The sequence below is a fragment of the Thrips palmi genome, unplaced genomic scaffold (assembly GCF_012932325.1).
Source record: "Thrips palmi isolate BJ-2018 unplaced genomic scaffold, TpBJ-2018v1 HiC_scaffold_5, whole genome shotgun sequence".
NCBI lineage: Eukaryota > Metazoa > Arthropoda > Insecta > Thysanoptera > Thripidae > Thrips > Thrips palmi.
Genome location: NW_023144632.1, coordinates 2,669,081 through 2,683,710, shown reverse-complemented (window position 1 = coordinate 2,683,710; position 14,630 = coordinate 2,669,081). Strand labels below are relative to the sequence as shown.

Here is a 14,630-nt window from a genome sequence, read left to right as displayed (position 1 = left end):
GGCGGATCGACACCTGCTGCAGGCAGACCGATCCCGAGAGTCGCTTTCGTCGCTGTCTCTCTCGCACTCGCACCGACGCGGCGAGTCCGAGTGAGACGGAGCGATGATAAGTCTGCTGCCTGGCGACGGGGGGTGTCCCGTGCCAGGGGCGGCCGAGCCAAGGGCCAGGTGGGTGACGAGGCACGTCAAGCACCCCCCGACGGCCACTCCGCGTTGACGGGTGCCGCGGGGCGCGCGGTGTCGCGGCCGACCCGCCAAGCGATTCGGAAGGTCGGTCCGCCGCTCTGTCTCTCTCGCACCCGTACGAAGAACTCCGTGAGTGCGACAGGGACAGAGCGATGGTACGCTCGACTCTTCTTAATCGCTCGACTGTTGGCGAGGGTTTAATCGTTTGTCGCCAAGCCGGTCGGATTCCGCGACACTGCCTCGTCCGGACCCGGGGGTAACGACTGGCAAATTTCTTGTCAGCCGGATTACCCGGATTACCTCCGGATTACAAAAGAAATTTTCCTGGTTTACCTTTGCATTTCACAGGATTACCCCGGATTACCTCTCAAAATTTTCCCGGTTTACCCCGGATTACCTCGAAATTTCGGGTTATCCGGATTACGGATTACCAATTTGCTGTCAGCCGGATTCCCGAAGTCGTTACCCCCTCGTCCGGACCCCACGGTGGGTCAGAAGGCTGGTGGAGGCGGCCAGAACTCTAGACGCGTTTTGAACTCCAGAGTTCAGAGTCGCAAAACAGAACTCGAGCAGAGCGTTTGACCCCACCAATGGATTCCTCGTACGCCGAGCAATCGATTGGTGATTGGTGGGATCACACGCTCGGTTCGAGTTCTGTTTAGCAACTCTGGAGTTGAAAACGCGTCTAGAGCTTTGGCGGCCTCCACTGGCCTTCTGGCCCTCAGTGCGGGCGCGGGGCTGCGTTCCGGGACGGTCCATGTCCTGGGCCCCTTACGAAGGCGGGGTAGGCAGTCCCGCCACGCAGCGGAGCTCGACGGGACAGTATCCTGGAGTCGTAAGGCGCTCCCCCACTGAGTTTTTGAATCCAGTTGATTTTAGATCATCATCAAAAGTTTATTTTCTGTCAAAGCTCATAACTGTTGCTGTATTTTTGCATTTAGCTGTGTCCAGCTAAATACCTAAATTAGGGACAGGGACGATATTTCCATGTACGCTTAAGTATTTATAAAATTTACCAAATTCAGGCTCGTGTACGCAACTTACACTCCCACAGATAAGTCAATACTTCTGTGCCAAAAGTCCATCAGCTTTTAATGTGTAGTGCCAGAGCCGCGTATACAGTGTAGTCCGGCCTGCCCAACCCTGACCGCCGCAACCGGCCGCAACGGACGCGTAGGGTTGGTGCAGCACGGGACTCGCCGAGGGGGCAAAAACTCGGGATTTTCGTGTACACATGATTCGGAAAACGCAATGATTGCGCATGGTTTTAATTGATTTCATGGCTGATTTTGCCTTATTTCGCGACGCACCAGGGTGATGTTGAGCGTGATTGCGTGTGATTGTGTTCGGAAAGAAATGATTTCGGACTGATTTGGCCTGGTTTCGTGTGATTCTGCCTAATTTCGGTCGATTTTAGTGATTTTGGCTGATTTCGGATTGCTTGATTTCGCGTGATTCTCAATGATTCGCGTGTGATTTCGGGGGCCGTGTACACATGATTGCGCGAGTTTTTGCCCCCTCGGGACTCGCTCAGTGGGCTCCGCAGCGCGTCTGTCTGTCTGTCTGTCTGTCTGTCTGTCTGTCTGTCCGTCCGCTCGCCCGAGAACGTCCCTTGGTCCGTCTGTCCGCGCGGCCACTCTTGCCTTCTAATTCGATAGGGCCGTTTGGCGCGGGGCGGGGCGGTGTGGGGCGGGGCGGGGCGGTGTGGGGCGGGGCGGGCGGGGCAAGGCCACGGGCAGTGGCGTAACGACCCAGCGCCCAGCCGCGCCACCACGGTGTGCCACCGCGGTGTGACATGGCGTTGCCAGGTGATGGCAGCGGCGGCGGGGTACTTTTCCTCTGCCAGACGCCCTACTAATTGAATGAAAATTAACTGGACGCATTTGTTTGGGTGTGTTTTTTCTTGTCCTTTTCTTCTTTTCTCTCTGTCTCTGTCTCTCTCACTCTCTCTCTCTCTCTCTCTCTCTCTCTCTCACTGTCTCTCTCTCTCTCTCTCTCTCTCTCTCTCTCTCTCTCTCTCTCTCTCTCTCTCTCCCCCCCCCCTTGCGGGGCCCTTGCCGTTGTTGTGGCTGACAGTGTAGTAGTACAGTGGAGTCGCACAGCATCGCGGAGACCATAATGGCAAGACAAATTGGCCGAGGTGTGCCCGACACACTGTCATGGACGCTCCGCCGCCGTCGCGACGGCTCCGAAAATAATACGCGCAACTCAGGCCGCCGCTTACAGCTAGAGTAACTGGCGGCCGCGCTGAGAACCCGCGCATCGCTTCCCGGCGGCGTCCGCGCTAGGTTATGTTTGGCACGTTATATATCCTAAACTGTTAGAGTTAGATGGGTAGTGTAAGCGAGCCGATTGTAGATCTAAGTTAGAACTAAAATCGGCTCGCTTACACTACCCATCTAACTCTAACGATTTAGGAGATATAACGTGTCAAACATAACCTAGCGCGGACGCCGCCGGGAAGCGATGCGCGGGTTCTCAGCGCGGCCGCCAGTTACTCTAGTTGTAAGCGGCGGCCTGAGTTGCGCGTATTATTTTCGGAGCCGTCGGGGCAGTTTTCTTCTTTTTCTTGTGTTTTTTTCCCAGTCTTGTTGTTTTTTTTTTCGAGTGTACTACTCGTCGTGTCCAGAAGCGCCAGGCCCGAAACGTATTATTGGCGGCTCTGACAATTGATAGTGGGCCTGGACGGCGGCGGCTGGCTGGGCGGGCGCGGCACTTGTGGTGGCGTGGCGCGGCGTGGCGTGGCGCGGCACGGCGTGCAATCGCTGATGCCGCGGAACGCTCTGCCCCGATGCAGCAGAATACTATCACCGCGCCTTGACGCCACGATACGCGCCCACACACCAAATGCTTGTGGATTTTTTTGTACACGAGTATTGACGTGTTTGTGAAGGAGTAATGCACAAATTAGCTCATCAATAGACCCTTTCAGTCCGAGGGGGTAAACGCTTCAAGAAATCGTGTACAGACTACTCGGTATTACGCTGTATTACGGGGATATTACACGTGTATTACGGCCTTAAAATGCCAAAATTTGGCACATTTGACCCAGAAATGGTATTACGACCACGTGTATTACGCGTAATACACGGTTTTTGTGTACATGGTATTACGCGAGTGGTTACCCCCTCGTTTCAGTCTTCGCCGAATGAAGAACAAAAGTAATCAAAAATCCAGGAACCACTAGGAACGTTCCTACTGGTTCCTGGATTTTTGATTACTTTTGTTCTTCACTCGGCGAAGACTGAAAGGGTCTATTACATGCAATTTTATGATTACTTAAGCATGATACGGAAATATTGTCCACTTGTGCATTAAACTGTGCCTAGCACACACATGTACGAATTGTGACGGACAACGTAAGTGCATAAACATTAACTGTGTGCTGACTTAACATTTAGTGAGATTTTGGTGAGTCTGTTTGGAGTCAGTATCTTGTACGTTTTTGATTGAAGTTTGAAATTAGCGTATCAAACAATGTTGATTAGCATAACAAATTATTTATTTTTCGCGTTCTGTGCCGTGCCTGGCCGCGGCGTGCGTCTCCTCTTCTTTGCGATTCTAGTTTCTGCTAGTTTTATTCTTGAACCCGCGAGCGGAGCGGCGGCCGCGCGGCTGTTTTGAACTTTGCGTTGGCAGATCGCCGCGCGGCGCGTCGCCCCGTCGGCCAGCAGACCGATTCCGAGAGTCGTTCTCGTCGCCCTGTCTCCCTCGCACTCACCGGGCGTCCCGTGCAGGTGCGAGAGAGACAGAACGACGAGAACGACTCTCGGAATCGGCTTGCAGAAAGACAGAATAAACGGCGGCGGTGGCGGCGGCGTTTGCGGACGGCAAAAGGGTATCGGGGAATGAGGTTTGTGTCGCCGCCTCACTGTGAAACCGAGTGCGGACTGCTCCACGCTTGGAACGGGGAGGTATGGAATTCGCAGTCTGCGCACTTGGAAGTGCAGAGTTCGCAGTCTGGACAATTCGGCGCTCCCCACGTCGGCACAGTGTCGAGAGACACGGGCTCCGCGTGAGCAACTCCGCACTTGAAGCGTGACAAACTCCACTCACTCGTTCAAGTGTGGAGAATAATGTGGAGCCACCAGGAAGTGCTAGTCGACTGATTCCGAGAGCCGCCTTCGTCGCTCTGTCTCTCTCGCACTCGTGGGGTGCCCCGCATAGGTGCGAGAGAGACAGAGCGACGAAGACGGCCCTCGGAATCAGTCGACAGGTTCTCTACACACTCGGTTTGGCAGTGCCGGACCAGACCTGCCCGATGGGGCGGACTACTCCACTAGTCACTACTCCAACCCGGCCGTGCAGTACACCGGGCGCGACCGGGCGGCTCTGATGCGGCCTGGCCTGCAGGCTGATTCCGAGCACTGCTCTCGTCGCCCTGTCTCTCTCGCACTCGTGGGGCGTCCCGTAAGGGTGCGAGAGAGACAGCCACGAAAGCAGTGGTCGGAATCAGCCTGCTGGCCAGGCCTGCCGCGGCCGGTTGGGCGCCAGCGAGCGCGAACGCGTTTCAGTGTTTCGGGTGTGGGGCGCATGAATCGGTACCCGTGGCCAGCCTCCCGCGCGGACAAGCAGACTCATTCCGAGAGTCGCTGTCGTCGCTCTGTCTCTCTCGCACCCGGACGGGACGCCCCACGAGTGCGGGAGAGACGGAGCGACGAAGACGACTCTCGGAATCAGTCTGCAGTGGACATGCGGCAGCTGTTGTGCACCTCGGAGAGAGAGAGGAGAGAGAGAGAGAGGAGAGAGAGAGAGAGAAGAGAGAGAGAGAGAGAGAGAGAGAGAGAGAGAGAGAGAGAGAGAGAGAGAGAGAGAGAGAGAGAGAGAGTGGAGTGTGGCCCTCGCGCAATGCGGCCTTCTTCGCACGTGTTCTGTTCAGTTCATAGTCCGTGAAAATTTGGCGCTGGCGCAGGCACACAAATACAAAAGGAAATGTCACCGTAATTTGAAGCAATTTTTTTTAAAGCATGGTCTCAGAGGCCTGCATTCTCTTCGTCTGACAATGAACTTACTTTGTGTAAGGCCCTTAGAGTGTACCCCCTTCTCCGCGGTGTTGCTAAGGGGAGGCGAGAAGCCAGAGGGTCGTGGCGGAATTTTAAAACCCATCTCCGGTTTGAATGACCGTGCGTTGGCCTGCAGACTGATGCCGAGAGTCGCTTTCGTCGCTCTGTCTCTCTCGCACTCACGGGTCGTTCCCGTGCTGGCGCGAGCGCGAGAGAGACAGAGCGACGGAAACGACTCTCGGCATCAGTCTGCTGGAGGCGCTGCTGCTGGAGAAGACCGCCGTTGTCGTCGTCGCGGTGCCGAAGCACCAAGCACCGCGCTTCCCGAAACCGCCACTCCGCTCCACTGTCGGGCCGACGGCGAGGCGACGCGACGTAGTGCCGCTCATTCTGTTTTTCTTCTCGGCTAACCTTGAGCGGACCCGCGGGGGGAGGGGGGATGTTGGAGGAGGAACGAGACCATTATCTGGCGGTGCCGGCCGGCTGGGCCGCGAGATGGGGCGGGGCGGTCGCGAGGCGGTGCCGCGGCGCGCGGTTCGACCCGCACTCCCTCCGCGCTCCGCGCCGCCGACATCGAGTGCACCGCGCCGGTGCGCGCGGCCTGTTTACTCATCCCGAGAGTCGTTTTCGTCGCTCTGTCTCTCTCGCACCCATACGGGACGCCCCATGAAGTGCGAGTAAGACAGAGCGACGACAACGACTCTCAGAATCAGTCTGCGGCTGCCAAGGCGGATATCTTCATATTCTCCACGGTGCTCCTGAGATGAAGAGATCCGTCGCGCTGTCTCTCTCGCACCCGCGACCCTCGGCGGGACGCCTTGGCGAGTGCGTGAGGGAGGCGCTCGGAATCGGTCGCCTTGTCGCGCAACGCTCCGCCTGCAGATGATGACCCCCGTTGGCCTCGTGACCAACACTCGAGCGTCATCGCGTATCGCGTCCCCTCCCCGTCCCCTTTCTCCACCCCTTCTCCCCGCCCCCCATCCCTCCGCCCCCTTTCCCCCACCCCTCCCCACCCCCAATCCCGAGTCTATTTTTGATTTCAACAAAACTCATACTCTGCCATTGTGGACATGAAGCTGACACCGCACGCGTAGATTTCCCTTTGTATCTCTGTTTCTCCTTCTCCCTCTCTCTCTCTCTCTCTCTCTCTCTCTCTCTCTCTCTCTCTCGGCGCCGCCGCGGTCAACAAGGCCGCCAAGCATAGCCAGCTCGTCGCTGTTTGCCCCCATCGGGTCGTTTTGTGCTGAGCAAATAGGCCGAGAGCATAGCCAAAGCAGACTGACTGATTCCGAGAGTCGCTTTCGTCGCTCGCTCCGTCTCTCTCGCACCGACACGCGACGCCCCATGAGTGCGAGAGAGAACGTCCGGAATCGGTCTCTGGAGCGCCTCGCGTATAGCACGTCGAGCGAGACTCGTTGTTTTTGTTGTGAATGGGAAGATTTTTTTTTTGGTGGCGTCGGCATCATTGGTCCCGGTTATACAACCTTGTGTGTTTGTGTATGTGTGTGTGTGTGTGTGTGACGCTGGCGGCGGTACAATCTTATCTTACCTCCCCCGGAGGCGGGGGGGGGGGGATGGGCGATAAACTCCTCTCAGGGGCAAAGACGGAAGTACGTATCGTCGTGGAAAGACATGTTTGACGTCCGCCCGGAATCAATCGGATCGATCGGAAAGCAATTGCATAATCCGAGTTACGGTGTTTGTGCCGCGCGAACCCACCCCCCGTTTTTTTTTTTAAATTTTGTCTCCTTCTCCTGTCCTTCTCGCCCCATTTTCTCTGTAATCTTTTACACTCACACACGTACACTTGCTCACGGACCACAGTCACATTCGACACTCTTTCCCCTTCCCTCCAACCCCCCATCTCTCTCTCTCTCTCCTCTCTCTCTCTCTCTCTCTCTCTCTCTCTCTCTCTCTCTCTCTCTCTCTCTCTCTCTCGCTCTCTCTCCCTCCTTGTCTCTGTCTCTCTCACTCCTCGCTTGCCCGCTCGCCTTCAGAGGGCGAGCAGAAAAAGAAAGAGAGATACAGACACACAGACAGTCGGAAACTGTCTCCGTAATTCGGTAGCTGTCGGGTCGGCAAGGTGTCCGCTGGCTGGCTGGCTGCCTCCCTGCGTGGCTGCTGCTGGTACTCGTGCTTCAGATAACGCCGCGATTAGAAAGGGTCTCTTCTCCCCGTTGATTGGGTCGCTCGGGACGCGGGGCCAATCAGGGCTGCTGGGGCCTGCACTGCAGACTGATGCCGAGAGTCCTTTTCGTCGCTGTCTCTGTCGCACCCCTAGGCGTCCCCTGCAGGTGCGAGAGAGACAGAACGACGATGAAACGGACTCTCGGAATCAGCCTGCCGGCTGACAGATAATTGGTTCATTAGGGCGGGTGCAGGCACCCCACGTGCACCCTGGGGTGCGGACGTTTTATCATATTATACCATGCGCTCCATCGATTTCAATTTGCGCTCGTCGGAGCAGAATCTCGACAGGTAATGACGGAACTGCACCGCTCTCTCTCTCTCTCTCTCTCTCTCTCTCTCTCTCTCTCTCTCTCTCTCTCTCTCTCCACCCCACCCCCACCAAACCAAAGTTTGCTCGGGTGAATTTTCCCGTTTTGATTCGTTGATCGTTCTTGCGTTGGAATTCTTATCAGCACTCTCAAAACTTTACGTACACTATTTCAGGTCTAAAACAAAAGTAGTTTGTCATAAGTATATTTTGACCATGCATAAGTTTACAAAGAAAATAACTCGTAATAATTTACGAACTATCTTCTCGTATAACACACTTAATAGTCAGTACCTTACATGAATACTTTGTGACGTTTTCATGGCTTTTCGCAGCGTGGTCAATTTTGACACGACCGGAAAAATGAGCTGTCAGGAGTCTTTTGCACCGCTGCAAACAAACACAATGCTTCCTTTTATTTCTTTCTCGAATGAAAAATAAAACGCCAGTGCCAAGATGTTGGTGTTTGGTGCGCTTTCATCTCCTTTTCAGAAATAGCGGGCCAGCTCTGCCCGCCGGTTGCCGCGGTCTAAAAGTCGTACAGTGCAGACTGTCAATATTTTTGGAGGTGCAGCTTCGGCTCTTCTATAGATATTTTGACAAATTTTGTTTGCGTTATGGACAGAATCTTGACCATTATGTTGATGCAGTGCAGCCTTTCACCGTGAGACGTTCAGAGTGTGCGCCGTTCGGTTTCCCTCTCGAAAGCCCCGCAGCTTTGGCCTCTGTTATCTGCCGCGCTGCTGCTCCGCCAGCGAGTCCCAGTGTACCTGCTTGTCGCACCGCTTGGCGCTACCGACACCGCCTGCCTGTCTGCCCGCCTGTCGGCCTTGTGACCCGCGATTCGCTATTTGGGCCCCACCGGTTTTGTGCCGTGCCAGGAGGACTAGTGACGTACTAGCGCGACCTGATGCCCGTCTCCCCGCCCCTCCCCTATTTTCGTCTCTCTCTCTCTCTCTCTCTCTCTCTCTCTCTATCTCTCTCTCTCTCTCTCTCCGCTGATCCCCCTCTCCCCTTTGGCGGCCGTTTTCAAGGTCGCGTCAGTCAGCCGCACTCTGCAGCCGCGTGGCAGTGTCTCCCCACCGCGGCACCGCCAGCATTGCCAGCCGAGCGATTCGGAAGATCGGTTTGTCGCTCTGTCTCTCTCGCACCCTGACGGAGAGCCCCGTGAGTGCGAGAGAGACAGAGCGACGAAACGGTTCCTCTGAATCGTTCGGCAGGCACCGCGGTCCCGCGTTCCCGCGTTGGATTCGAGAGAATCCCCGCGCGGACGGGACGCGAATGGGACGCGGTGTGGACGACCCGGCGTGCTTGGTGTCGGAGCGGACGGCCAACAAGTGCCTTCGTGTTCACACCTATCGCACCCGGAAAGGCCGTTTCCTGAACCATAACTATGTATACTTGCACCCAGTGGATTTACTTTAATGTTTCAAATTCAACAATTTACTTACTGGTATGCTTCAAGTTCAAGAATTTACTTCCTTGAATTTTTCAAGTTTAAGAATTTGCTTCCTTGAATTTTTCAAGTTCAAAATTTTGCTTCCTTGAATTTTTTAAGTTCAAAATTTTGCTTCCTTGAATTTTTCAAGTTCAAAATTTTGCTTCCTTAAATTTTTCAAGTTTAAGATTTTGCTTGAATTTTTCAAGTTTAAGAATGTACTTACTTGAATTTTTCATGTTCGAGAATTTATTGAATGGTTCTGGTTCAAGACTTTAAATAAATGTGTCATGCTCAAGAATGTACTGAAATGTTGCAAGTTTATGAAGTCAGTTAAATTTCTCAAGTTCATTAATTCACTTAAATTTTTTTCAAGTAAATTCACTTGAAATTTTTTCAAGTAAATTCACTTGAATTTTTTTCAAGTAAATTCACTTGAATTTTTTTCAAGTAAATTCACTTGAATTTTTTTCAAGTAAATTCATTTGAATTTTTTTCAAGTAAATTCACTTGAATTTTTTTCAAGTAAATTCACTTGATTTTCAAGTAATTCACTTGAATTTTTTTCAAGTAAATTCACTTGAATTTTTTTCAAGTAAATTCACTTGAATTCTTTTCAAGTAAATTCACTTGAATTTTTTTTCAAGTAAATTCACTTGAATTTTTTTTCAAGTAAATTCACTTGAATTTTTTTCAAGTAAATTCACTTGAATTTTTTTCAAGTAAATTTACTTGAAGGGACTGTCCTTTTGTTACAAAAATTTGTGATAAATTTTCAATTTAAAATGAAGTTTGCAGGCAACTGCAACCTGAATGACAGTGAAGTCTTCCAAGTGGCAGCGTACCTAAATTTGCCGGTTGTTGAAGCACCTTGCTTGCTGTTCGGCGAGGCGGTGGCGTCCCAAAGCGACCACCGCCTGCCCGACTGATATAAACGGCCACACCGCAGATCCGTGACGGGGATCGTACGAGAGTCGTCGTATCACCACGCTCCCCACGGCTGCAAACTAATTCGCCCTCGGAAAAATGAGTTTATCACACCGTTTTTTTGTACGAATTTTTATCATCGCACTCGATAGATAAGGGAAGGACGGCGAAGGGGTGCACCCATGGTGTCAAAACGAGGTCGCGGCGCCAGGCGCACCGTGGGTGACCCACTGTTGAAACCGAAGCGTGGACAACTCCACACTTGAAATGCCGTATGGATGGGTATGGGATAATCCGTCTCCGCACTTTGGAATGCAGAGTTTGCAGTCCGTCTCCGCTCCAGCGGAAGTGTGAAGTTCTCCACTCCACACTTGGTTTCACAGTGAATGTACCGCAAATATTTAGCACACTCTACCGCTTCACTCCCGCGTGACCTCATCCAATCCTATCGGGCGTTTCGCTGCATGTGCAACGCGTTGCATTGACATCACTGTACTGTGTGTGTGTGTGTGTGTGTGTGTGTTTATCTCTAGTGTCGCGGAGCGCGGCCCGCGCCTCCTCTTGAAGGCCACTAAGCGCTTGGGCCCTTGGTGATCAAGGTGGGATAAATTAAATTGATAGCTGCGAGCGGCAGCTGGCGTAGTAACAGACGAGCACACGGACCAGCAGTCTCTCTCTCTCTCTCTTCTCTCTCTCTCTCTCTCTCTCTCTCTCTCTCTCTCTCTCTGTGTGTCTCTCTCTCTCCCCCCCCTCTCTCCCTCCTCTCTCCCCCCTTTCTCCTCCCCCTCTCTCCACCCCCTCTCTCCACCCCCTCTCTGGCACTCGTGCGAAGCGTCCCTTATGGGTGAGAGAGAGAGAGAGAGAGAGAGAGAGAGAGAGAGAGAGAGAGAGAGAGGAGAGAGAGAGAGAGAGAGAGAGAGAGAGAGAGTGTGTCTGGATGTCGCATCCGGGCGCAACACTGTGGGACATGAGACTGCTTGCCGCTGTGCTCCGCGGCTCCGCAACAGGTGTCCCTTGCCGCCCAGCAGCGGGCCGCTCTGCCTCGACCGGTCTAGAAGAGTCCTTTTGTTGCTCGCTCTCCCTCGCACCCTTGCGGAGAGACCCGTGACGCGTGTGCGTGACAGAGACGGAGCGGTGGAGTGACCCTTCCGAATATAGCGGCACCCGTCCAGCATGACGAGGGTCTCCTTCTCCTCGTCACGGAGTCGCGGACACAGACGGCAGCAACATCCGATCGCCGCCGGGCAGTCCGCCTCGCCGGCCATAGCACTTGTCTCGACGCCCGCACGGACGCACTGCAAAAAAGTCGTTTCTTGCACCAAGACAGTGTACTTCAAGTTAAAGTTTCACTTGAATGTAAATAAATTCATTCGTTCCGAGTGGATTATCTTGTTTCAAGATACGTACGGCTATTTAGGGGGCAGACGAACGGATAGACGTACAGACAGTCAGACAGACAGACAGACAGGAAGTTGAAAGTTTACAATATGTTTGTGAAACATGTATGTTTTTGACTATGTTTTTAAGTATGTATTTGTCATGTTGAATGCTGTGTTTACAGACAGACAGGATGACGAAACGGTTTACAGACAGCGACAGACAGACACTTAAGTTCATGCCATGCTTTGTGGGGGAGTTTTTGAAATAAAGCAGAGCAGTGTCAGGGTTGATGTTGGCCAGTCTTACAGACAGACCAACTGACTTCTGACTGACTGCTGGCAGGCTGACTGCTGACTGACTGACAAACTGCTGACTGACAAACTGACTGACTGCTGACTGACTCACAAACATACTGCTGACTGACTGACAAACTGACTGACTGCTGACTGACTCACAAACATACTGCTGACTGACTGACTGAATGACATACTGACTGCTGACCGACTGACTGACTGCTGACTGACTGCTGACTGATTGACCGACCGACTGACTGCTGACAGACTGACTGACTGCTGACTGATTGACTAACTGCGACAGGCAGCCAGACTGACAGCGACGGACGGACGTCGTGGACCTGCACTATGCTCTGGGCGGGTGTCCCCGCCGACACACGTGTCGTGTCCTGTTCGAAGTGCGGCACCAGGCTGATGCCGAGAGTCGTTTTCGTCGCTCTGTCTCTCTCGCGCTCATGCGGCATGCCGGATTGGTGCGAGGGAGACAGAGCGACGAAAGCGACTCTCAGTCTGCAGTGCGGCCCGCCCGGTGTCGGCAAGTCGCTCGGTCATAAAGCGAGGCGCGTGGCGCGGCTGCTGCAGCAGCAGACTGCTTCCCAAAGCGGTGCCCCGTCGCCCTGTCTCTCTCGCACCCCTACGCGACGCGCCGTGAGAGCGAGAGGGGCGGAGTATTGCGTCTGCGATTGAGAAAAAGGTGCACCTGTCTGAGAGTGAAGTCAGTCTGCTGATTGTGGCGGTGGCAGGCGCCTCGTGGAGAGCTTCCCTCTCGACAGAGAGAAATAGAGAGAGAGAGAGAGAGAGAGAGAGAGAGAGAGAGAGAGAGAGAGAGAGAGAGAGAGAGAGAGAGAGAGAGACAGGTGTGGATGACGAGTCAAAAGAGTGAATCGATCCAGTCATTGTCCGCCACGCTGCGACGCCGCGACGCTGCTTGTCGGTGTCCTGGTTGTCGCAACCGGCTCCTCGTACGCTTCATACGTAGTCGACGTAGTCGTCGTAGTGGCGCGGCGGTACAGTACAGTGCAGTTGCCACGGACCCACACGCGGTCCTCGCGCACGGGATAGCCACACTGAAAAAAAGAAAGCAATTCTTGGAACAATAAATTTTACTTTGAACAAGGATTATTTTTTACTTAATGTCGAAGTAAGTAAATAATTCTCGTACCTAATAAGTAAATTTTCCTTATACTACACGGCAAAACCGGTTCCTGGTTTTCGCAGGAACTTCCTGGAAATGGTCCATGTCTTAACTGGGAAAACCAAGATCCGTTTTTACCGTTCAAAAAAAAAACTTATTTCAAGAAATTTTTTTCCCGAGTGCTGGTGGTGCTTTCTGTCTCTTGCTACTGCCCGCTCCAGCGTTCTCCGCTCTCCTTCCAGAACCGCCCGTCTAAGGAGGCGTCGTTCACTAGCAGCGCTCTGTCTCTCTCGCACCCCTACGAGGCGCCCCATGAGTGCGAGAGAGACGGAGCGACGAACCGCTTGAGCGGAATGAGTTTGGTCGAGGCAGTCAGTGCGCTATCACTGCGTGCTCCTCCCGAACCGCGTTTATCTCTGCAGACCGATTCGGAGAGTCGTCGCTCTGTCTCGCTCGCACGCATCCGGCACGCGCGACGAGTGCGAGAGAGACAGAGCGACGCAAGCGACCGCCACGCGACGAGTGGACGCGGCGGCACGGCACGGCACGGCGGGCCGTGTGGTCATGCACTCGTGTGCGTGACGCGCACCTTGTAGAAGCGTGCTCATGCCGAAAAGTGGCGAATCTCTTGCAGAATCATGCGAGCTTTACGAGTCTACGGGAGAAAAGGAAAGGGGATTTTGAGGAGTGGCTGGGCAGGCGCGGATCCAGAGAAGAGCGGCAGTCTGACAATGCTGACAGTGGACCAACCCCTTTGCCTATCGGCCAGAAGGGTTTTCAATGAAGCCACTCTTTATGCGCACAAACTATTTACTTTGTTATACGAAGAAATAGTTCGTAAATTACGAAGTATTTTCTTTGCAAGCTTATGAATATGCTCAAAATACTTTGTTACAAGAAGCTGCTTTTCTTTGTAAGGCCTGAAATGATTTGTAAGGTTTTCAGAGTGTCGATAGCCGCCTGGAGGGTTGTCAAAATGCCACTCTATCGGTACAGTGGGCAAAAAGGGTCCCCCCCCCCCCTGTAGATCGGCTCTGGATCCGCCACTGCCGCCGGGGAGAGAGAGAGAGAGAGAGAGAGAGAGAGAGAGGGGGGGGGCGTCTAAACGGCCGGGAATACGAGAGCACGCGGCTGCTACTCGATCGCGGGGCGGGGCGGGGCGGGACCGCGGGCGTTTTCTGCTGACCGCTCACCTTTCAGCGTGTCGCCGTCCGTCGTACTCTGCCGCGCGCGCCACGCCCCGCCACGCCACGCCCCGCCACGCCCCGCCACGCCCCGCCACGCCCCGCCACGCCACGCCCCGCCACGCCCCGCCCCGCCACGCCCGGCCCGGCGGGCTTGCTTGGAAATGTCGCCGTCTCGAGTTACGTGTTTGTCGCTGCCAGTGGCGTGGCGGTGGCATTGCGGCCACCCTGTCTATCCGGCTGCCAATACACACGCCTCGGCTCGGAGGGCAGTCCTTTCCCCTCGCTCTGTCTCTCTCGCACCCCCGCGGAACGCCCCACGAGTGCGAGAGAGACAGAGCGACCTCGTCCAAGGGCCTTCTGCCCGATGCCCTGCATTCTTTATAGACCGCGCAATACTCGGACAACCCACGGACATTCTCCGGGGGGCGCTTCCGTCGCTCTGTCTCTCTCGCACCCCCACAGGGCGCTCTACAAGCCCACGAGTGCGAGAGAGACAGAGCGACCTTGGCGGAAGGCTTGCGGCGATGCCCTTGGCGATGCCCTGCATTCTGCATTGACCGCGCGCGGACCTGCGCGGACAACCC

The 14,630-nt window shown here is 54.2% G+C and overlaps 1 protein-coding gene across 1 annotated transcript in view; it reads left to right on the top strand.

The window, feature by feature from the left end:
- The window catches only part of LOC117650358 (hypoxia-inducible factor 1-alpha-like), a 104,422-nt gene that overhangs the window by 68,067 nt on the left and 21,725 nt on the right, over positions 1 to 14,630 (top strand). The window lies entirely within an intron of this gene.